Here is a 24,838-nt window from a genome sequence, read left to right as displayed (position 1 = left end):
CAGCAGCAGTTTTTGGACGTTCAGAAACAGTAAGAGCATCCAGATTGGCCTTCTTGAATATTTTAAAAATCTGCATTTTGTTTTCTGCAAAGCATAATAAACGCATTGAATGCAAGGCACATACGAATACATTTTACAGTAACATAATGTAAGTAAAACACATATAAGTTGCCTACCACAGCCTTTCCAATGCAACACTAGCACAAATCCATCACGCCAATTATCACTCATTCCACACCGTGCTAAGATGGCTTCATTATCAGCATATGAACGCTGTGGTAGTTCCAGTGATTTCCATTTTTCAACAGTAATTCTTTCATCATCAGACAAAACAATTGACTTACTTACCCCTATTTTGGTTTTCCTCCATTTTCGAATGTTTGCCCAATTTGAAATATCCCGTTCTTATTGATTAAAAACGTTCCATATTAATTGATTTCGTTGCGAGGTTTTGACCTCTATATGTGACGTTTTTCAAAGACTGCATTCATTTTAAAACAAACCATAACCTTTATTTCATCAATAAAGGTTTAAAAAGCTTTACGTAGATTATCAAATAATGATAATCTAAAATATCCTGTTTACACACGACCATTACATAATGGTTTATAATACAAATATGTTACAACAAAATAAGTTTCTTGAATGCAGTTTTTACACAATATCATACAAGCATGGACTCCAAATCTCGTCCTTATTTAAGTATGCGACAGCGGAAGCTCTTAATAATCACCTGAGAATAAACATGCTTAAAACGTCAACAAAAATGTTGGTGAGTTATAGGTTTAACCTATATATATCAAATCATAATAATAGACCACAAGATTTCATATTTCAATACACATCCCATACATAGAGATAAAAATCATTCATATGGTGAACACCTGGTAACCGACATTAACAAGATGCATATATAAGAATATCCCCATCATTCCGGGACACCCTTCGGATATGATATAAATTTCGAAGTACTAAAGCATCCGGTACTTTGGATGGGGTTTGTTAAGCCCAATAGATCTATCTTTAGGATTCGCGTCAATTAGGGTGTCTGTTCCCTAATTCTTAGATTACCAGACTTAATAAAAAGGGGCATATTCGATTTCGATAATTCAACCATAGAATGTAGTTTCACGTACTTGTGTCTATTTTGTAAATCATTTATAAAACCTGCATGTATTCTCATCCCAAAAATATTAGATTTTAAAAGTGGGACTATAACTCACTTTCACAGATTTTTACTTCGTCGGGAAGTAAGACTTGGCCACTGGTTGATTCACGAACCTATAACAATATATACATATATATCAAAGTATGTTCAAAATATATTTACAACACTTTTAATATATTTTGATGTTTTAAGTTTATTAAGTCAGCTGTCCTCGTTAGTAACCTACAACTAGTTGTCCACAGTTAGATGTACAGAAATAAATCGATAAATATTATCTTGAATCAATCAACGACCCAGTGTATACGTATCTCAGTATTGATCACAACTCAAACTATATATATTTTGGAATCAACCTCAACCCTGTATAGCTAACTCCAACATTCACATATAGAGTGTCTATGGTTGTTCCGAAATATATATAGATGTGTCGACATGATAGGTCGAAACATTGTATACGTGTCTATGGTATCTCAAGATTACATAATATACAATACAAGTTGATTAAGTTATGGTTGGAATAGATTTGTTACCAATTTTCACGTAGCTAAAATGAGAAAAATTATCCAATCTTGTTTTACCCATAACTTCTTCATTTTAAATCCGTTTTGAGTGAATCAAATTGCTATGGTTTCATATTGAACCCTATTTTATGAATCTAAACAGAAAAAGTATAGGTTTATAGTCAGAAAAATAAGTTACAAGTCGTTTTTGTAAAGGTAGTCATTACAGTCGAAAGAACGACGTCTAGATGACCATTTTAGAAAACATACTTCCACTTTGAGTTTAACCATAATTTTTGGATATAGTTTCATGTTCATAATAAAAATAATTTTCTCAGAATAACAACTTTTAAATCAAAGTTTATCATAGTTTTTAATTAACTAACCCAAAACAGCCCGCGGTGTTACTACGACGGCGTAAATCCGGTTTTACGGTGTTTTTCGTGTTTCCAGGTTTTAAATCATTAAGTTAGCATATCATATAGATATAGAATATGTGTTTAGTTTATTTTAAAAGTCAAGTTAGAAGGATTAACTTTTGTTTGCGAACAAGTTTAGAATTAACTAAACTATGTTCTAGTGATTACAAGTTTAAACCTTCGAATAAGATAGCTTTATATGTATGAATCGAATGATGTTATGAACATCATTACTACCTTAAGTTCCTTGGATAAACCTACTAGAAAAGAGAAAAATGGATCTAGCTTCAATGGATCCTTGGATGGCTCGAAGTTCTTGAAGCAGAATCATGACACGAAAACAAGTTCAAGTAAGATCATCACTTAAAATAAGATTGTTATAGTTATAGAAATTGAACCAAAGTTTGAATATGATTATTAACTTATATTAGAATGATAACCTACTGTAAGAAAAAAAGATTTCTTGAGGTTGGATGATCACCTTACAAGATTGGAAGTGAGCTAGCAAACTTGAAAGTATTCTTGATTTTATGAAACTAGAACTTTTGGAATTTATGAAGAACACTTAGAACTTGAAGATAGAACTTGAGAGAGATCAATTAGATGAAGAAAATTGAAGAATGAAAGTGTTTGTAGGTGTTTTTGGTCGTTGGTGTATGGATTAGATATAAAGGATATGTTATTTTGTTTTCATGTAAATAAGTCATGAATGATTACTCATATTTTTGTAATTTTATGAGATATTTCATGCTAGTTGCCAAATGATGGTTCCCACATGTGTTAGGTGACTCACATGGGCTGCTAAGATCTGATCATTGGAGTGTATATACCAATAGTACATACATCTAAAAGCTGTGTATTGTACGAGTACGAATACGGGTGCATACGAGTAGAATTGTTGATGAAACTGAACGAGGATGTAATTGTAAGCATTTTTGTTAAGTAGAAGTATTTTGATAAGTGTCTTGAAGTCTTTCAAAAGTGTATGAATACATATTAAAACACTACATGTATATACATTTTAACTGAGTCGTTAAGTCATCGTTAGTCGTTACATGTAAATGTTGTTTTGAAACCTTTAGGTTAACGATCTTGTTAAATGTTGTTAACCCAATGTTTATAATATCAAAAGAGATTTTAAATTATTATATTATCATGATATTATGATGTACGAATATCTCTTAATATGATATATATACATTAAATGTCGTTACAACGATAATCGTTACATATATGTCTCGTTTCAAAATCATTAAGTTAGTAGTCTTGTTTTTACATATGTAGTTCATTGTTAATATAATTAATGATATGTTTACTTATCATAATATCATATTAACTATATATATAACCATATATATGTCATCATATAGTTTTTACAAGTTTTAACGTTCGTGAATCACCGGTCAACTTGGGTGGTCAATTGTCTATATGAAACCTATTTCAATTAATCAAGTCTTAACAAGTTTGATTGCTTAACATGTTGGAAACATTAATCATGTAAATATAAATCTCAATTAATATATATAAACATGGAAAAGTTCGGGTCACTACAGTACCTACCCGTTAAATAAATTTCTTCCCGAAATTTTAAGCTGTTGAAGGTGTTGACGAATCTTCTGGAAATAGATGCGGGTATTTCTTCTTCATCTGATCTTCACGCTTCCAGGTGAACTCGGGTCCTCTACAAGCATTCCATCGAACCTTAACAATTGGTATCTTGTTTTGCTTAAGTCTTTTAACCTCACGATCCATTATTTCGACGGGTTCTTCGATGAATTGAAGTTTTTCGTTGATTTGGATTTCATCTAACGGAATAGTGAGATCTTCTTTAGCAAAACATTTCTTCAAATTCGAGACGTGGAAAGTGTTATGTACAGCCGCGAGTTGTTGAGGTAACTCAAGTCGGTAAGCTACTGGTCCGACACGATCAATAATCTTGAATGGTCCAATATACCTTGGATTTAATTTCCCTCGTTTACCAAATCGAACAACGCCTTTCCAAGGTGCAACTTTAAGCATGACCATCTCTCCAATTTCAAATTCTATATCTTTTCTTTTAATGTCAGCGTAGCTCTTTTGTCGACTTTGGGCGGTTTTCAACCGTTGTTGAATTTGGATGATCTTCTCGGTAGTTTCTTGTATAATCTCCGGACCCGTAATCTGTCTATCCCCCACTTCACTCTAAAAAATCGGGGACCTGCACTTTCTACCATAAAGTGCTTCAAACGGTGCCATCTCAATGCTTGAATGGTAGCTGTTGTTGTAGGAAAATTCTACTAACGGTAGATGTCGATCCCAACTGTTTCCGAAATCAATAACACATGCTCGTAGCATGTCTTCAAGCGTTTGTATCGTCCTTTCGCTCTGCCCATCAGTTTGTGGATGATAGGCAGTACTCATGTCTAGACGAGTTCCTAATGCTTGCTGTAATGTCTGCCAGAATCTTGAAATAAATCTGCCATCCCTATCAGAGATAATAGAGATTGGTATTCCATGTCTGGAGATGACTTCCTTCAAATACAGTCGTGTTAACTTCTCCATCTTGTCATCTTCTCTTATTGGCAGGAAGTGTGCTGATTTGGTGAGACGATCAACTATTACCCAAATAGTATCAAAACCACTTGCAGTCCTTGGCAATTTAGTGATGAAATCCATGGTAATGTTTTCCCATTTCCATTCCGGGATTTCGGGTTGTTGAAGTAGACCTGATGGTTTCTGATGCTCAACTTTAACCTTAGAACACGTCAAACATTCTCCTACGTATTTAGCAACATCGGCTTTCATACCCGGCCACCAAAAATGTTTCTTGAGATCCTTGTACATCTTCCCCGTTCCAGGATGTATTGAGTATCTGGTTTTATGAGCTTCTCTAAGTACCATTTCTCTCATATCTCCAAATTTTGGTACCCAAATCCTTTCAGCCCTATACCGGGTTCCGTCTTCCCGAATATTAAGATGCTTCTCCGATCCTTTGGGTATTTCATCCTTTAAATTTCCCTCTTTTAAAACTCCTTGTTGCGCCTCCTTTATTTGAGTAGTAAGGTTATTATGAATCATTATATTCATAGATTTTACTCGAATGGGTTCTCTGTCCTTCCTGCTCAAGGCATCGGCTACCACATTTGCCTTCCCCGGGTGGTAACGAATCTCAAAGTCATAATCATTCAATAATTCAATCCACCTACGCTGCCTCATATTCAGTTGTTTCTGATTAAATATGTGTTGAAGACTTTTGTGGTCGGTATATATAATACTTTTAACCCCATATAAGTAGTGCCTCCAAGTCTTTAATGCAAAAGCAACTGCGCCTAATTCCAAATCATGCGTCGTATAATTTTGTTCGTGAATCTTCAATTGTCTAGACGCATAAGCAATCACCTTCGTTGGTTGCATTAATACACAACCGAGACCTTGCTTTGATGCGTCACAATAAATCACAAAATCATCATTCCCTTCAGGCAATGACAATATAGGTGCCGTAGTTAGCTTTTTCTTCAATAACTGAAACGCTTTCTCTTGTTCATCATTCCATTCAAATTTCTTCCCTTTATGCGTTAATGCAGTAAAGGGTTTTGCTATTCTGGAAAAGTCTTGGATGAACCTTCTGTAGTAACCAGCTAGTCCTAAAAACTGGCGTATGTGTTTCGGAGTTTTCGGGGTTTCCCACTTTTCAACAGTTTCTATCTTTGCCGGATCCACCTTAATACCTTCTTTGTTCACTATGTGACCGAAGAATTGAACTTCTTCCAACCAAAATGCACACTTTGAAAACTTAGCGTACAATTCTTCCTTCCTCAATACTTCTAACACCTTTCTCAAATGTTCACCGTGTTCTTGGTCATTCTTTGAGTAAATAAGTATGTCATCAATGAAAACAATGACAAACTTGTCAAGGTATGGTCCACACACTCGGTTCATAAGGTCCATGAACATAGCTGGTGCATTAGTTAAACCAAATGGCATGACCATAAACTCATAATGACCGTAACGTGTTCTGAAAGCAGTCTTTGGAATATCATCTTCTTTCACCCGCATTTGATGATACCCGGAACGTAAGTCAATCTTTGAATAAACAGACGAGCCTTGTAGTTGATCAAATAAGTCGTCGATTCTCGGTAGTGGGTAGCGGTTCTTGATGGTAAGTTTGTTCAACTCTCGGTAGTCGATACACAACCTGAATGTACCATCTTTCTTCTTGACAAACAAAACAGGAGCTCCCCACGGTGATGTGCTTGGTCGAATGAAACCACGCTCTAAAAGTTCTTGTAATTGGCTTTGCAGTTCTTTCATCTCGCTGGGTGCGAGTCTGTAAGGAGCACGAGCTATTGGTGCAGCTCCTGGTACAAGATCTATTTGAAATTCAACGGATCGATGTGGGGGTAATCCCGGTAATTCTTTCGGAAATACATCGGGAAATTCTTTTGCAATGGGAACATCATTGATGCTCTTTTCTTCAGTTTGTACTTTCTCGACGTGTGCTAGAACAGCATAGCAACCTTTTCTTATTAGTTTTTGTGCCTTCAAATTACTAATAAGATGTAGCTTCGTGTTGCCCTTTTCTCCGTACACCATTAAGGGTTTTCCTTTTTCTCGTATAATGCGAATTGCATTTTTGTAACAAACGATCTCTGCTTTCACTTCTTTCAACCAGTCCATACCGATTATCACATCAAAACTCCCTAACTCTACTGGTATCAAATCAATCTTAAATGTTTCGCTAACCAGTTTAATTTCTCGATTCCGACATATATTATCTGCTGAAATTAATTTACCATTTTCTAATTCGAGTAAAAATTTACTATCCAAAGGCGTCAATGGACAACTTAATTTAGCACAAAAATCTCTACTCATATAGCTTCTATCCGAACCCGAATCAAATAAAACGTAAGCAGATTTATTGTCAATAAGAAACGTACCCGTAACAAGCTCCGGGTCTTCTTGTGCCTCTGCCGCATTAATATTGAAAACTCTTCCGCGGCCTTGTCCATTCGTGTTCTCCTGGTTCGGGCAATTTCTAATAATGTGGCCCGGTTTTCCACATTTATAACAAACTACATTGGCATAACTTGCTCCGACACTACTTGCTCCGCCATTACTCGTTCTGACACCATTTGTTCCTTTTGTTCTATTAACCCCTGGTCCGTAGACCTCACACTTCGCTGCGCTATGACCATTTCTTTTACACTTGTTGCAAAATTTGGTGCAGAACCCCGAGTGATACTTTTCACACCTTTGGCATAGCTGCTTCTGATTGTTGTTGTTATTGCGGTTATTATTGTTGTTGGGATGATTGTTGTAGTTACTGTTAGTTTTGTTGTTGTTGTTGTTGGGCCGTTTGTTGTAGTTGCGATTGATGTTGCGATTGTTGGGATAATTGCTGCGATTATTGTTGTAATTGCTGTTGTTGTTGTATTGGTGATTCTTATCACCGTTTTCCTCCCACTTTCTTTTGACTTGCTTCACATTGGCCTCTTCAGCAGTCTGTTCTTTAATTCTTTCTTCAATCTGGTTCACTAGTTTATGAGCCATTCTACATGCCTGTTGTATGGAGGCGGGCTCGTGTGAACTTATATCTTCTTGGATTCTTTCTGGTAATCCTTTCACAAACGCGTCGATCTTCTCTTCCTCATCTTCGAATGCTCCCGGACACAATAGGCACAATTCTGTGAATCGTCTTTCGTACGTGGTAATATCAAATCCTTGGGTTCGTAACCCTCTAAGTTCTGTCTTGAGCTTATTGACCTCGGTTCTGGGATGGTACTTCTCGTTCATCAAGTGCTTGAATGCTGACCACGGTAGTGCGTACGCATCGTCTTGTCCCACTTGCTCTAGATAGGTATTCCACCATGTTAACGCAGAATCTGTGAAGGTATGCGTAGCGTACTTCACTTTGTCCTCTTCAGTACACTTACTTATGGCAAACACCGATTCGACCTTCTCGGTCCACCGTTTCAATCCGATCGGTCCTTCGGTTCCATCAAATTCCAAAGGTTTGCAGGCAGTAAATTCTTTGTAGGTGCATCCTACACGATTTCCTGTACTGCTAGATCCAAGGTTATTGTTGGTATGTAGCGCAGCCTGTACTGCGGCTATGTTTGAAGCTAGAAAAGTACGGAATTCCTCTTCATTCATATTCACGGTGTGTCGAGTAGTCGGTGCCATTTCCTTCAAAATAGTCAAATGGAACAAGTTAATCATACAGAATATTAAGAGTAGTTAATAGTATTTCGTAGCATAATATGAACTCATTTATAAAAGCTTTTTCTTCATATTAGCGTTTTATAAGTTTAAATTCGGGTAGTACCTACCCGTTAAGTTCATACTTAGTAGCTAATATACAATTCAACTACTACAATTCTATATGAAAAACTGATTATAATAATATTTCGCGTTCAAACTTTTACACAATATTTTACAAACTTACAATACCGCTTATTTTACATATAGCATGAAATATAGCACACAATAAATTTGATACAAGATGGTTGTGAAGATAATTCTAGCTAGTACACAAGTCGTTCAGCAAAGGCAATAAAGACACGTAATTCATACGTCCAGAAACAAGTCATGCATTCTGGTTTTACTAGGATTACTTCCCATCCTTGGTCTTGTGGAACATAACCGTTATGGCCGTTGATAAGACAGCGTGTTGTAACGTCGTCAAAGGGGCGAGGGTTACGTAATGTCCAACAGTCCCGTAACAATCTAAAAACCTCATTTCTTACCCCAATTACCGACTCCGTCACTTGTGGGAATGTTTTGTTTAATAGTTGTAGCCCGATGTTCTTGTTCTCACTTTGGTGAGAAGCGAACATTACTAATCCGTAAGCATAACATGCTTCTTTATGTTGCATGTTAGCTGCTTTTTTTAAATCACGAAGTCCAATATTCGGATATATTGAGTCAAAATAATTTCTTAACCCATTGCGTAAAATAGCATTTGGGTTCCCCGCAATATATGCGTCAAAGTAAACACATCGTAACTTATGGATTTCCCAATGTGATATCCCCCATCTTTCGAACGAAAGTCTTTTATAAACCAAGGCATTCTTGGAACGTTCTTCGAATGTCTTACAAACTGATCTCGCCTTAAATAGTTGTGCCGAAGAATTCTGACCGACTCTAGACAATATTTCTTCAATCATGTCTCCGGGTAGGTCTCTTAAAATATTGGGTTGTCTATCCATTTTGTGTTTTTATACTGTAAAATAGACAAGAGTTAGATTCATAAAAAAAATACTTATTAATACAAGCAATTTTTACATATATCATAAAGCATAAGCACACTATATTACATATATTACACCACACGAATACAACTATCTTATTCCGACTCGCTTGTTTCTTCTTCTTCGGTTTTGGTTCGTTTTTCCAAGTTTTTAGGGATATATGATGTTCCCCTAATACGAGCCGTCGTAATCCACATTGGTTTAGAAAAACCTGGTGGTTTAGAGGTTCCCGGGTCATTGTTACAACTTAAGGACTTCGGGGGTTGACGATACATATAAAGTTCATCGGGGTTGGAATTAGATTTCTCTATTTTTATGCCCTTTCCCTTATTATTTTCTTTTGCCTTTTTAAATTCAGTTGGGGTAATTTCTATAACATCATCGGAATTCTCGTCGGAATCCGATTCATCGGAGAATTGGTAATCCTCCCAATATTTTGCTTCCTTGGCGGAAACACCATTGACCATAATTAACCTTGGTCGGTTGGTTGAGGATTTTCTTTTACTTAACCGTTTTATTATTTCCCCCACCGGTTCTATTTCTTCATCCGATTCCGATTCTTCTTCCGGTTCCGATTCTTCTTCCGGTTCCGACTCTTCTTCCGGTTCCTCTTCGGGAACTTGTGAATCAGTCCACGGATCATTCCAATTTACATTTGACTCTTCATTATTATTAGGTGAGTCAATGGAACTTGTTCTAGAGGTAGACATCTATCACATAATATCAAACGCGTTAAGAGATTAATATATCACATAATATTCACATGTTAAAAATATATAGTTTCTAACAAAATTTGTTAAGCAATCATTTTTCAAGTAAACACGGTCGAAGTCCAGACTCACTAATGCATCCTAACAAACTCGATAAGACACACTAATGCAAAATTCTTGTTCTCTAAGACCAACGCTCGGATACCAACTGAAATGTCCCGTTCTTATTGATTAAAAAACGTTCCATATTAATTGATTTCGTTGCGAGGTTTTGACCTCTATATGAGACGTTTTTCAAAGACTGCTTTCATTTTAAAACAAACCATAACCTTTATTTCATCAATAAAGGTTTAAAAAGCTTTACGTAGATTATCAAATAATGATAATCTAAAATATCCTGTTTACACACGACCATTACATAATGGTTTACAATACAAATATGTTACAACAAAATAAGTTTCTTGAATGCAGTTTTTACACAATATCATACAAGCATGGACTCCAAATCTCGTCCTTATTTAAGTATGCGACAGCGGAAGCTCTTAATAATCACCTGAGAATAAACATGCTTAAAACGTCAACAAAAATGTTGGTGAGTTATAGGTTTAACCTATATATATCAAATCATAATAATAGACCACAAGATTTCATATTTCAATACACATCCCATACATAGAGATAAAAATCATTCATATGGTGAACACCTGGTAACCGACATTAACAAGATGCATATATAAGAATATCCCCATCATTCCGGGACACCCTTCGGATATGATATAAATTTCGAAGTACTAAAGCATCCGGTACTTTGGATGGGGTTTGTTAAGCCCAATAGATCTATCTTTAGGATTCGCGTCAATTAGGGTGTCTGTTCCCTAATTCTTAGATTACCAGACTTAATAAAAAGGGGCATATTCGATTTCGATAATTCAACCATAGAATGTAGTTTCACGTACTTGTGTCTATTTTGTAAATCATTTATAAAACCTGCATGTATTCTCATCCCAAAAATATTAGATTTTAAAAGTGGGACTATAACTCACTTTCACAGATTTTTACTTCGTCGGGAAGTAAGACTTGGCCACTGGTTGATTCACGAACCTATAACAATATATACATATATATCAAAGTATGTTCAAAATATATTTACAACACTTTTAATATATTTTGATGTTTTAAGTTTATTAAGTCAGCTGTCCTCGTTAGTAACCTACAACTAGTTGTCCACAGTTAGATGTACAGAAATAAATCGATAAATATTATCTTGAATCAATCCACGACCCAGTGTATACGTATCTCAGTATTGATCACAACTCAAACTATATATATTTTGGAATCAACCTCAACCCTGTATAGCTAACTCCAACATTCACATATAGAGTGTCTATGGTTGTTCCGAAATATATATAGATGTGTCGACATGATAGTTCGAAACATTGTATACGTGTCTATGGTATCTCAAGATTACTTAATATACAATACAAGTTGATTAAGTTATGGTTGGAATAGATTTGTTACCAATTTTCACGTAGCTAAAATGAGAAAAATTATCCAATCTTGTTTTACCCATAACTTCTTCATTTTAAATCCGTTTTGAGTGAATCAAATTGCTATGGTTTCATATTGAACCCTATTTTATGAATCTAAACAGAAAAAGTATAGGTTTATAGTCGGAAAAATAAGTTACAAGTCGTTTTTGTAAAGGTAGTCATTTCAGTCGAAAGAACGACGTCTAGATGACCATTTTAGAAAACATACTTCCACTTTGAGTTTAACCATAATTTTTGGATATAGTTTCATGTTCATAATAAAAATCATTTTCTCAGAATAACAACTTTTAAATCAAAGTTTATCATAGTTTTTAATTAACTAACCCAAAACAGCCCGCGGTGTTACTACGACGGCGTAAATCCGGTTTTACGGTGTTTTTCGTGTTTCCAGGTTTTAAATCATTAAGTTAGCATATCATATAGATATAGAACATGTGTTTAGTTTATTTTAAAAGTCAAGTTAGAAGGATTAACTTTTGTTTGCGAACAAGTTTAGAATTAACTAAACTATGTTCTAGTGATTACAAGTTTAAACCTTCGAATAAGATAGCTTTATATGTATGAATCGAATGATGTTATGAACATCATTACTACCTTAAGTTCCTTGGATAAACCTACTAGAAAAGAGAAATATGGATCTAGCTTCAATGGATCCTTGGATGGCTCGAAGTTCTTGAAGCAGAATCATGACACGAAAACAAGTTCAAGTAAGATCATCACTTAAAATAAGATTGTTATAGTTATAGAAATTGAACCAAAGTTTGAATATGATTATTACCTTATATTAGAATGATAACCTACTGTAAGAAACAAAGATTTCTTGAGGTTGGATGATCACCTTACAAGATTGAAAGTGAGCTAGCAAACTTGAAAGTATTCTTGATTTTATGAAACTAGAACTTTTGGAATTTATGAAAAACACTTAGAACTTGAAGATAGAACTTGAGAGAGATCAATTAGATGAAGAAAATTGAAGAATGAAAGTGTTTGTAGGTATTTTTGGTCGTTGGTGTATGGATTAGATATAAAGGATATGTTATTTTGTTTTCATGTAAATAAGTCATGAATGATTACTCATATTTTTGTAATTTTATGAGATATTTCATGCTAGTTGCCAAATGATGGTTCCCACATGTGTTAGGTGACTCACATGGGCTGCTAAGATCTGATCATTGGAGTGTATATACCAATAGTACATACATCTAAAAGCTGTGTATTGTACGAGTACGAATACGGGTGCATACGAGTAGAATTGTTGATGAAACTGAACGAGGATGTAATTGTAAGCATTTTTGTTAAGTAGAAGTATTTTGATAAGTGTCTTGAAGTCTTTCAAAAGTGTATGAATATATATTAAAACACTGCATGTATATACATTTTAACTGAGTCGTTAAGTCATCGTTAGTCGTTACATGTAAATGTTGTTTTGAAACCTTTAGGTTAACGATCTTGTTAAATGTTGTTAACCCAATGTTTATAATATCAAAAGAGATTTTAAATTATTATATTATCATGATATTATGATGTATGAATATCTCTTAATATGATATATACACATTAAATGTCGTTACAACGATAATCGTTACATATATGTCTCGTTTCAAAATCATTAAGTTAGTAGTCTTGTTTTTACATATGTAGTTCATTGTTAATATAATTAATGATATGTTTACTTATCATAATATCATATTAACTATATATATAACCATATATATGTCATCATATAGTTTTTACAAGTTTTAACGTTCGTGAATCACCGGTCAACTTGGGTGGTCAATTGTCTATATGAAACCTATTTCAATTAATCAAGTCTTAACAAGTTTGATTGCTTAACATGTTGGAAACATTAATCATGTAAATATCAATCTCAATTAATATATATAAACATGGAAAAGTTCGGGTCACTACACAATTATCCTGAATAACTCTTTCATTAACAAAGAAAAAGGGTTCTTTCTATCCTTTCAGAGAAGTTTCTTTTGTTCCAGTAAAGGCTTTATTAGCTTTACAATCAAAAGTATACCAGCATTTACCAACCAATCGAGTCCTAAACAACTCGTGAAAAATATTTATACTTGGAGTCTTGCTAACAACATTGCAGTATAGTTCAAAAAGCAAAATTTTTTGTAAACCTAGTGGGTGAATCTGACTAAGAACAATCCCATAGTGAGATAACAGTGTCTGCAGGAAAATTGTGGGAGGAATACGAAGATTTCCAATTGTAAGCTGAAGCTTATACAGTGTAATCATCTTCTTAGGGGGATTATTTGCCCTCGCATCAGGAGAGGGAACCATGGGGTTTAATAATCTAAAGTTTCTATGATCTATACATAGCTTGTCGATTTCAGCTTCAGTGATACTGGATGGAATAGTGCTCGCATCTCGATTATCTCTTTGAGATGAAGTGCTGCAGGATTCGGCCATGGTAGTGTGAAAAGTAAAACAGGGAAAAGAGGTAGACAAGTGACGAATAATTACACTAACCTTGAAATTCACAGCTTTGCTAAAACAAATATTTGCAGTTGTCTTCAGCACAGATGATCGGTTTTCGAAAGAGTAAAAAGAAAAAAGGGAACGGTTTATGTATAAGTAGATTAATGAATGGAAGAGGGGACGAGATTACGACGTGTGTATGGATCAGATTAATCGAACAGAACAATTTGAATTTTGAAAATATATCAAAAAGATTTTGGGGGCAAATTCATAATTAGATGTGTGACGTCAGAGCAGAAAATCAGACGGCTGCAGCAGTTTTGTGTCTTCGAGGAAAAAGACATTTCTTATTTTTTAGTTTAATGACTTTATTTTTTACAAAAATAAAGACATTAAACTGGGGGGAATTAATGGTGTATCCTAGGGGATACACGCATAAAAACATTATTTTATACAGAAAAATCGAACAAAGAGCACAGAAAATAACAAAATCTAGCGGTGTTCAGCATTTGCCGTCCAGCGTTAAGCAGGCCGCCCAGCGTCAAGCGTAAGTCCTGCAGGCAGCTTCTATGCATAAGCCCTTTAACTCAGCGAGTGAACGGCACGCAGCCACGTCAGCACACGCCACCGACATTCCGGATACTTCACGTAACAGAACCATTCAGTGATTGACACGTGTATCCCGTGAATTTTGGACATTCTATGCCTATAAATAGACCCCCTGGGTCACCACATTTCACATCATTATGATCTGAACTTCAGTCAGAGAGAAGTACACTTTCTCTCTCACACAGTTCTTTCTCACTCTAAAACAACATTAGCCGCTTAGCAGCAGTGCGCTAGACGGATCATTACAGATTGATCCACAGATTGATTGAGGCCACCCCACAGATCTTGCATCTGTGTTCCGGGTCTGCCGAGATTATTTCTCGAGGGCAAACAACAATCAACAGTATACGCTACACGCTGAGCAGCTAGTTTTCTGTACTAGTACCTTACAGCCGCTATACGGAAAATCGTACTAACAGATACACCATTAATCACTTGATTGTTAAAGTGAAAGACGATCATCAGAGCCCAAAATAATCATCAAACATCCCATTCTTCATAATTTCATTGCACTCAATCCTTAATTAAGTGATAACTTGATATAGGATTGATCAGTTATCGATGGCCAAAGGAAGGATCGAAAATAATATTGAGATAACTCGATTAGACATTTAGACTATGTATACATTCATTCCTAACACCTCTAGATATTTACCCATTTAGTTTTAATTAATTTCATTAAGATATGTTTGATTTCATCTAATGGCCGCTTTATTCGTGCATATAAAGTTACAACTTTATATAGAATGATAAAAGACACTTCAAATTTGATAAGAACATGCATATGAAAATGTGAAATAGTGGTTTAAATAATGAGGGTGACAAGTAGGACCTTGTATGTTTGGTCAAAAAAGTATACATATACGTTAAGTATCAGTTAAAGGGATTTGTTTTCAGAAGAATGGTTCTAAATGCACTTTTTAAAATTCCATTTAATTTAAACAATTCTTTTTGATCATTATCATTTAATTAAGTTATTATGAGTTATGGCTTAAGAGAAATAAGGTGATGTTTGGATGGTAATTATACTTGTATATTGGTGGTTGTTTTTCACATGATCAAACGCAAAGTGTTCCTTTAGGCCGTGTGATCTAATCTTTGTCACTCAGGTCATCAAGTGCATATTTAGATTCTCAGCCTTGGGTGTTGATAGATGGTTGTTGAGCTCGTGGCATGTCTAGTTAGCTCTGGTTATAAAAAGCCCCTGTTCTTATAAGGGATAGTTTGTATTTGATGTCTTGATTGTTAGCTGGTTTGTTTATGGCCTTTTGTTAGTTTATGGCTCAAGCTTTTGAGTTTTTTAAGTGGCAAGGGTTCTGCCTAATGCACCTTTGTCTACTACTTTATCAGCTCGTTGATGATATTTATTTACTTAAGTTTTGGTAATTGAGTATGGTTAAACCTAATTTTGAAATGACGTATTTCTTTTTACCAGCAAGTCGAAGTTTTATTCATAAAACCTTTCTAGCAAGTAGCTAGAGATTAAAATACAACAATTATTACTTTATCAGCCGGTCATCTCAACAGGAACAAAATTTACCTCTATTACAAAGTCAAGTAAAGAAAAAATGATGAATAAAATCAAATAGTGTATTGATGTCAAAGCTAAGGGGTATAAAATACTATTAAATTTTAGCAGGAAATACTATTAAATACGATACAATTTTACACAAGATATTTATTTATTTATAGAATGGATATACTTAAACCTTGCTACAACACTTATAGGCAGTGTACCTAATCGTACAGTAGTGTAGTTTTTAGTAAGTCCGGTTCGTTCCACAGGGAATCTTTTTTAAACAAAGCTCAATGCTATATTAGTTTACTTTTATAAAAATACAAATATATATATATATATATATAAGTAATATTATTATTATAAAGGGGAGTTTTTACCGTTTAATGACCGGTTTGTCGATTTTAAAACTTTAGTCGCAGTTAAAACCAAATGTAAAATATTAAAAATAAATACAAGACTTAAATTAAAGCATAAAGTAAATAACGATAATGAAATTGCGAATAATAAAAGTGCGATAAAATAAACTTGCGATAATTAAAGAGTACGATAATTAAAAGTGCAATTAAATAAAATAACAATAAAAATGCGATAATTAGAAGTGCAATTAAATATAAAATAAAGGAAATTAAATATGAAATAAAAGAATTATGCTTATTTAAACTTCCGTAATCATGATGTTTGACGTGTTGATTTTAGTTTTATGCCCATTGGTTAATTGTCCTTTGTCCTGGATTATTTAATATGTCCGTCTGGTTTTTGTCCATAACAGTCCATCAGTCATAAATATAAAGTGCGAGTGTCCTCGTTAAATTATCCTTATACCCGAAGTTAAATATTCCAACTAATTAGGGACTTAAACTGTAACAAGATTTTAATACTTTGTTTAATAATTACACTAGGATGTCGACTGAGAGTAACCCAAGATTTTAATATTTTGTTATCAATTATACCAAGTGTCCTTGTACATAATTTCACCCCTGTTTTAATTATTCTAGTGGCTATTAATCCATTCCCGTGTCCGGTTAAATGAACGATTATTCGTACATATAAATACCCCGCCCATCGTGTCCGATTGAGTGTATATGGTAATTTATAGGGATGCCCAATTGTAAATCTTTATATTAACATTAACAAACTATCATTTAGTTAAACAAATATAAAGCCCATTAATAGCCCATAGTCTAATTTCCACAAGTGTCATTCTTTTGTCCAAACCCCAATTATGGTACAAAGCCCAATTACCCAATTTTAGTGATTAGCCCAACATCATGATTACTTTGTTTTAAATAAGCATAATAATAACTTAGCTACGAGACATTAATGTAAAAAGGTTGAACATAACTTACAATGATTAAAAATAGCGTAGTGTTACACGGACAGAATTTCGACTTACACCCTTACAATATTCGCTAACATACCCTTATTATTAGAATTATAATTAAAATTAAAATTAAAATATAAATTATAAATATAAATATATCGTATGAATGAGAAAAGAGAAAGATAGATGGATTTGTGGTGCACCAAAGCTCGATTTTTATAGGCATGTGGGCTGGAACTGGGGCTCATGCGATCGCATGGATTTATGCCTTCCAGGCCATGCGATCGCATGGCCAGCTGGGGAGGCTCATTTTTGGTTGTTTTCTTCTGCCGACGGTTTTTATAAATAATATAATATATTAAATAATTATAAGAATTATTTAAATATTATATTATATTTATGTGCATAGTTGACTTGTAATTTTTAGTCCGTTGCGTCGAGCGTTGAGAGTTGACTCCGGTCCCGGTTCTGGATTTTCGAACGTCCTTGCGTACAATTTAATATCTTGTACTTTGCGTTTTGAATCTTGTACTCTTGTAATTTCGAGACGTTTCTTATCAATAATTGGAACCTCTTTGATTGTATTTTGTACTTTTGAGCTTTTTGGTCGTTTGCGTCTTCAATTCGTCGAATCTGTCTTTTGTCTTCAACTTTTATTATTTAAACGAATATCACTTGTAAATAGAACAATTGCAACTAAAAGCTTGTCTTTCTTGAGGAATAATGCTATGAAATTGATGTCGTAGGGATGGTATATAAAATAGTTTATATTTTACTAGGAAAATACTCTTAAATACGATACAATTTTACACAAGATATTTATTTATTTATAGAATGGATATACTTAAACCTTGCTACAACACTTATAGGCAGTGTACCTAATCGTACAGTAGTGTAGTTTTTAGTAAGTCCGGTTCGTTCCACAGGGAAATCTTTAAACAAAGCTCAACGCTATATTAGTTTACTTTTATAAAAATACAAATATATATATAAGTAATATTATTATTATAAAGGGGGGTTTTTACCGTTTAATGACCGGTTTGTCGATTTTAAGACTTTAGTCGCAGTTAAAACCTAATGTAAAATATAAAATAAATACAAGACTTAAATTAAAGCGTAAAGTAAATAACGATAATAAAAATGTGAATAATAAAAATGCGATAAAATAAAATTGCGATAATTAAAAAGTACGATAATTAAAAGTGCGATAAAAATAAATAAAAGTGCGATAATTAGAAGTGCAATTAAATATAAAATAAAGGAAATTAAATATGAAATAAAAGAATTATGCTTATTTAAACTTCCGTAATCATGATGTTTGACGTGTTGATTTTAGTTTTATGCCCATGGGTTAATTGTCCTTTGTCCTGGATTATTCAATATGTCCGTCTGGTTTTTGTCCATAACAGTCCATCAGTCATAAATATAAAGTGCGAGTGTCCTCATCAAATTATTATTATACCCGAAGTTAAATATTCCAACTAATTGGGGATTCGAATTGTAACAAGGTTTTAATACTTTGTTTAATGAATACACCAGGTTATCGACTGCGTGTAAACCAAGGTTTTACTACTTTGTTAACAATTACACCAATTACCCTTGAATGTAATTTCACCCCTGTTTTAATTATTCTAGTGGCTATTAATCCATTCCCGTGTCCGGTTAAATGAACGATTATTCGTACATATAAATACCCCGCCCATCGTGTCCGATCGAGTGTATATGGTAATTTATAGGGACGCCCAATTGTAAATCTTTATATTAACATTAACAAACTTTCATTTAGTTAAACAAATATAAAGCCCATTAATAGCCCATAGTCTAGTTTCCACAAGTGTCGTTCTTTTGTCCAAACCCCAATTATGGTACAAAGCCCAATTACCCAATTTTAGTAATTAGCCCAACATCATGATTACTTCGTTTTAAATAAGCATAATAATAACTTAGCTACGAGACATTAATGTAAAAAGGTTGAACATAACTTACAATGATTAAAAATAGCGTAGCGTTACACGGACAGAATTTCGACTTACACCCTTACAACATTCGCTAACATACCCTTATTATTAGGATTTAAAATTAAAATTAAAATTAAAATATAAATTATATATATATATATATATCGTATATATTGAGAGAGATAGAGAAATAAGATATGAAATTTGATCAGAATTCGGTTTGCTTTATAGCCAGACTTGATTTTTGGGGCTCCGCGACTCGCGGCAAAAGCCTCTTCAAACTCCGCGAGTCGCGGAGATAGAAATTACAGCTCAGTCCTTGGAGTTTTCTCTGCCGACGGTTTTTATTATATATATATAATATATATATAATTAATATAATTAATTATATATTATATTATATTTATATACATAGTTAACTTGTAATTTTTAGTCGGTTGCGTCGAGCGTTAAGAGTTGACTCTGGTCCCGGTTCCGGATTTTCGAACGTCCTCGCGTACAATTTAATATCTTGTACTTTGCGTTTTGAATCTTGTACTTTTGTAATTTCGAGACGTTTCTTATCAATAATTGGAACCTTTTTTATTGTCTTTTGTTCTTTTGAGCTTTTTGGTCGTTTGCGTCTTCAATTCGTCGAATCTGTCTTTTGTCTTCACCTTTTATTATTTAAACGAATATCTCTTGTAAATAGAACAATTGCAACTAAAAGCTTGTCTTTCTTGAGGAATAATGCTATGAAATATATGTTCGTTTTTAGCATTATCAAATATTCCCACACTTGAGCGTTGCTTGTCCTCAAGCAATATCGTCTTGAAATACTAGAATCACTTCTTTATTCTTCACACTTTGTACATCAGTGATTTCTATACGGCGGTATAAACAATGGTAGTAACGATATGGTTTACAGTCCCACATGACTATAAAAATTTAGATCCATTAAGGAAATTGGATCTTTATGAAAACATTTGATCTTTTGAAAATTAAATCTAGTTTTTACCCTAGATAAGTTTTCCGGGATAACCCTTTACCGGTGTTTGCAAAATATTTTTGTGGGTTTGGTGGGTTTCAGATTTGAAAATTTTAGCTCAAAACTTGCGGTTTTATGTCACCCACTTGCTAACCTTGTATTTGGAGAGCAACACGTCCAGTTTACTTGTCCCGTATATTACCTTTCGGTAAACTACCGTCCGGTTGAAAGGAAAGCGTTGAACAAGCAACTGTTAAGGCAATGTCCCGTGACATGCTTTTGATTATGGTCTATAACGTGTCGGACGCAATTACTATCCTTGGTAGGAGCAATAGTAAAGCTCACCCTTATAATTTGTCGGTTTGGCACAAAGTCCTGTCTTTGACCATGCTATGCAACCACCGTTCTTACGGTTGACACCCGATTTAGTTCAGGTGACCTAATGAATTCCAGGTGAATTCCTAGGATTTTACGTTCAATGGTAATGAACGCATTGAAAATAGGGTTTTCAGAAAACAAATCGGTTTGTAATTTTTGATCAAAATATTTTCTCGTTTAAGCTCGAGTTTAGATATCATTGAATTCCATGAGTTTGTAATTCTCAATCTTTAAGGTCAATCTCTAGGATTGAGTAATATCAGTCTTAAAAGCTGATTTTTAATCTTTAAGGAGATTATCCTTTCTGGGGATCTGATTCATTAGTCTTATCCAGCTAATTTGCATGGCGCCTCCCCATTGTACGAGATAAATCCTTCTCATGGTTAGGATAAATCTGACCACTTGGTGACCCTGTTTAATGCTGAGGTCCGTGGATTTCCTGCTGATTTTAGTGATGACTTTTCTAGATTTTTCGTCAACCTACAGCTGGTCTGGACGACAACTTCATGACCTAAATCAAGAAGCGCGTTTCTTTTTCGGAAGACTTTACTTCCTTTTAATGATGGAATTGATTCATCGTGTAGATCCATCTCTTCTTTTCTTTCATCGGGTAAAACAGTTTAGTTTAGTCCAAAGCAAAAGTATTTTCAGTTATTTGTTACAGATATATGTGACATATGTTTAAAATAATTTGGTAAATTTTCCCACACTTGGCTTTTATTTTCCTTTTTATCGTCCTCTATTCCATTTTAAATGAATTTTAACATTTTAGTTTGTTTCTCAATTTATGTCCTTTCCGAGGTAACAATAATTTCGGTGTTAAAACCTAGTTTTATCGTTCATAAATATGTATAAACATGATTTTAATTCATTTAATTGAAAATTTTGAAAAATTTTACTAGAATTGGGTAGTCAGTATATAAGACTAGGGCTGTTCTTTTTTATCAGAGAGCACTAGATTCTAATACAACTACTGCTTTACTAGTATTTTTAATGGTAACCAAATGTATAAAGTAAAAAATTTTAAAATCCGAAAGAATTTAACCCCTTCCCACACTTAAGATCTTGCAATGCCCTCATTTGCAAGAAATCAGTAACAATTTAAATTATTGAGGGTGATTTGTGTGAAAATTATTAAATTTTTTACCAAAGTTTCCAAATATATTGGCGTTTGATTGCTGAATGATAAATGGTGCACATCATTTGTTCATTCCGTCTTGTTGTTATTTCACATATATTTTGCATCTTGTCGTCAAAATTAGTTGCTTTTGCTGAACTTAATGTCAGTCTTTGAAAATGCGTTGTTTTACCCTGTTGTGTACATAAGATAAACTGCAAACATATATACATATTTTTGAAGTTTGGTATATTACCCCACATTCAAAAATTATTAAAATCTAAGAATAAAAGTTAGAAATTATAAAAATGATTACAATATTAACAAAAATATTAAATGTATTAATAATTACAAATTACAAAATAAAAAAAAAATAATAAGTAAACTAAGGATGATATTGGTACCAATAGGGGTTCCAGGCATAACCATAAGTGCTATAGAATGCTTCGGCAGGGTCATACGTAGGATATGGTGGCTGCATCTCTATCGACCAAGGAGGGAAGACGGGTTTCGGTGTAGGAATATAGTTTCTACCTATATGTTGGCAATGCGCTATGATCTGGTTCTGATAAACTTGCCAATCTTCAAATGCTCTCTGTCTAGCATTTTCGTATTCCTGAGAAGCTATAAACCTATGCATTTCTTGCATCTCATTCCCCCCTCCTACATTACCTTGTTCCTGGTTTCTCTCCACCTGTGGATGTCTACCATGGTATCGTACTGCGGCGTTATTTCGCCGCTTCAAAACTTTCGCACCATGGTATACATTTAATCCTATAGTATCGCGGGGTTCTGGTTCTTCTACTAATAATCCCCCCCGACTTATATCCACACCGAGATATTCACCAATCAAAGTAATAAAAATACCACCTCCTATTATGCTATGTGGTCGCATCCCCCGAACCATAGCTGATAAATAATAACCCACACAATATGGTATACTTACAGCGCTCTATGGGTCTCGAATACACATATGGTAAAACAAATCTTGTTCATTTACCTTTTCTTTGTTTTTACCCCTTTGTGTAATCGAATTAGCTAAAAACCTATGTATTACTCTTAATTCGGCTCTATCTATATCCAAATAAGAGTAGTTTCCCCCTTTGAAACGGTGATGGCTTGTCATTTGACTCCACACACCGTGTGTATCAAAATTCTCATCTATCTTTCTACCGTTTAGTATCAATCCTCTACAATCGGCAGACGCTAACTCCTCAGGCGTATATATACGTAAAGCCTGAGCCATGTCCAGTAAAGACATGTGGCGCATCGAACCGCCTAACAAAAATCTAATAAAAGAACGATCGGTTAAACTAGCTACCCGATCATTCAACTCTATACTACATAACAACTCTTCACACCATACTTTATATACAGGTATGCGTATGGTGAATAAACATATCCAGTCATTAAAAGAAGAATTACCATACCTCTGTACAAGTAATTCCCTAATTGGCCCGGCCAATTCTACAGCTTCTAAGGGTCCCCATTCTATGACCCTCGGTACCTCAACAACCTTGGAATCAAGAGTATGCAAACCCCGTTGATATTTTGGATAATCTATCCAAAGTCTGTCAAATCTCAGGTTCGGGTGCAACTGTTCCAAGTGCATATCTGAAAAGGTCATGACTGGATGAGGTACATCCTGCTTGTAGTAGTTATCTACCTCCTGTTGTTCCAAATTCTCAGCAGGAGCATTGCGGGCTTGGGATGAAGATTCACCCCTTTCATTCTGCAAAACACATCAAACACAAATTTTGTGCATCCAAATATGCATTAGTGTCAGCAAAATCATCAATCAAAATAATTACAATGACATTATCAATTTATATCAAACTTAAACTTATTTTCACATTTTTATCAAATCTACACTTTTTCAAATAAGCATATACGAAAATTTTTGCCAAGTTCATAAGCATTCAACTCAAATAACATGTCAAAATAATCATTACTAGCAAATAAACAAGTCTCAAATGGCATTATCTTTCAAAAATCAAGTTCATGAATTTTAGACTTGAAAAAGTCCACTTTAATTCTCAAAATCATGTTTAGGCTCAAAGTTTGGATCATTTAACTACCTAGACATGTTACACTACTCAATTTAGCAACAATTCATGACAAAAATCGGCCATAACCTGTTTATATCAAAAAGCCCCAAATTTGCTCAAGAACACAAACCCTAGATTATTCAAAATTTGAAGTTTAAGGCTTCTAATCATGTTAAACAACATCAATCTAGGTTATACAAGCATAATACATAAACAATTTAAGTCTAATTACACTAAAAAGCATCAAAATCAAATTGGGGAAAAAATAGCTCAAGAACACTAAAATTCGAATTAAATGGTGTTTAGGTGTAGAAATTTACCGTTTTTCTTGAGTAATTCTTAGATATCATCTTTCTCAACATGATTTTAGCAAAAAATTTGGTGATTAACGGTTAAAAATTGAGATTTTTGGGGGTGATTTTCGGGTTTTTTCGGCAGTATTTCGCAGCTATTTTTCGCAGTGTTTTTGTGTTTTGTGTGTACTGATCGTTCAGCTCTTTTTATTTTTTTTCTAGATTTTGGTCCCTCCGCGAGTCGCGGAGGTTTGCACTTCAAACTCCGCGAGTAGCGGAGTTTGCTTTTTTTTTTTTTTTTTTTTTTTTTAATAAATAATCTTTAACTTATAAAACAATTAAGTATTTAATTTTAAAATTTTGTTTTCCTTGTTATTTAGGACGAGGTCGTTTCGGATCGATGTCCTAGTCCGTCCTTCGACAAAATTTTAAAATTTGTCTTTTTGTAGCGATTGTTTTAAAAGCTAAGATTTTTGGGTTTTTTAATGTTTTTGGCATACTTTAAATCAATAAGATTAAAAATAATGATAATAAAAGTTCTCGTCCCTCCCTCGGGTAAAGCAATTTCGGTTCAAAGACCTAGTCTTCAACTTACGACGAATTTTAAAAATCATATTCT

The sequence above is a fragment of the Rutidosis leptorrhynchoides genome, chromosome 11 (genome assembly GCF_046630445.1).
Source record: "Rutidosis leptorrhynchoides isolate AG116_Rl617_1_P2 chromosome 11, CSIRO_AGI_Rlap_v1, whole genome shotgun sequence".
Taxonomy (NCBI): domain Eukaryota; kingdom Viridiplantae; phylum Streptophyta; class Magnoliopsida; order Asterales; family Asteraceae; genus Rutidosis; species Rutidosis leptorrhynchoides.
Note: the sequence above shows the minus strand (reverse complement) of the source record.